At 44.0% G+C, this 1,493-nt stretch overlaps 1 pseudogene; it reads left to right on the top strand.

Moving 5' to 3' along the window:
- Positions 1-365: 365 nt before the first annotated feature.
- LOC123794964 (multifunctional methyltransferase subunit TRM112-like protein pseudogene) lies at positions 366-1,122 on the top strand (annotated as a pseudogene).
- Positions 1,123-1,493: the final 371 nt, after the last annotated feature.

The raw sequence follows: 1,493 nt of genomic DNA, 5'->3' as shown, positions 1-1,493 counted from the left end.
ACTATCAAAATCACATGCAACATTTTGGATGGTTGTGTGTTTTTCTGGGGAAAAGACCCATTAGCTTTCATCAGATTATTAAAAGGGACTCCATGAACAAGAAAGGGCTGAGAACCTGATCGCACATAGAAATACATGACACACTTTTTCCATCACTCAAGGGCCAACTTGCAACTCATGTTAAAACCACAACTTACCATCTCAATATGCAGAAATATAGACTTGATCAATTATACATACCAAAGATAAGAACAATGCACCTTTACTATTCTCTGCTGCATGATCATCATGCTCCTCCTCTCTGTTTTCCTCTTGTCCTTACTTTCTTTCCCTCTCTATATCCTTCCATTCCAGGTCATCTGAATATTTTAAAAATATTCCAGCCAAGCGGAGTTTCTGCCTTCTTCCGGTTCCGGCCTGCTGAGGGCACGCTGTGGTGACATGAAGCTTCTCACGCACAACCTGCCCAGCTCGCATGTGCAGGGGGTGGGGCCCCGTGGCTTCCCTCTGCACCTCCAGGCCACCGAGGTCCGCATCAATCCCATGGAGTTCAACCCTGACTTCCTGGCGTGTATGATACCCAAGGTGGAGTGGGCAGTGCTTTTGGAGGCGGCAGATACCTTGCATCTGGTCGAGGTGCCCAAAGGGCTGACTGAAGGATATGATCATGATGAGAAATTCCTGAGGCAGATGCACCACGTGCTGCTGGAGGAGGATGTGTTGGAGGGCACCTTGCAGTGCCCAGAGTCTGGGCATCTGTTCCCCATCAGTCGCAGGATCCCCAACATGCTGCTGAGTGATGAGGAAACAGAGACTTAATCGTGAAGGCACTAGTTTTCCAGTCTGTTACCATGAATGTTTTTGTTTATGTATATCCTGTTTCCTAGGTTTGTCCTGTACCCTTGGCCCAATGACACAGGAAACACAGTGTTCTTGAGCTCGATATATTTTTCTCTTTAAAGGTTCAGAACCAAATATACATATATTCCAGCCATATCCCTGGTCATGACTTTACCTCTTTCTGACACTGAATGGCCTGTAATAGAGAGGACCTTACAGCTGGAAGAAATTGTGTTACTTATACCCATGGAATAATTTGAGATGAGAACTAGTAGATTATAATGAAACACTGGTGCATGCTTCTGTGTGCTTTCTGTCTCATTTGGAGATAAGCTTTCCCTTTAACAGTCCCCAAGAATAGAGCTGACTTATGTTGTATACTATTCTGATTAAATTATTCTAGCGATTTTCAATAACACCTTGTGTGGAAGTGCACAAATTTTCCCTTTTTATTTATAGTTTTCTGTTCCAAATGGGACAGAGGGCAGAGAAAGAATTGGTTGCCCCATTACGATGGAGAAGTGCGGATTCTGTGTATGAATACATCCACTCACAGATAACCATCAACCCTTCTTGCCAATTCAATTCATTAAACATCAATGAGCCAGGTGCCCATCTAGGTTCAGTGGTGAAGACAAGGAGGAATAAAACAT

This window comes from Ursus americanus, chromosome 12 (assembly GCF_024610735.1).
Source record: "Ursus americanus isolate L20-20 chromosome 12, mUrsAme1.1.p, whole genome shotgun sequence".
In the NCBI taxonomy this organism is placed as follows: domain Eukaryota; kingdom Metazoa; phylum Chordata; class Mammalia; order Carnivora; family Ursidae; genus Ursus; species Ursus americanus.
Note: the sequence above shows the minus strand (reverse complement) of the source record. Positions and strands in the feature narration are given on the sequence as shown.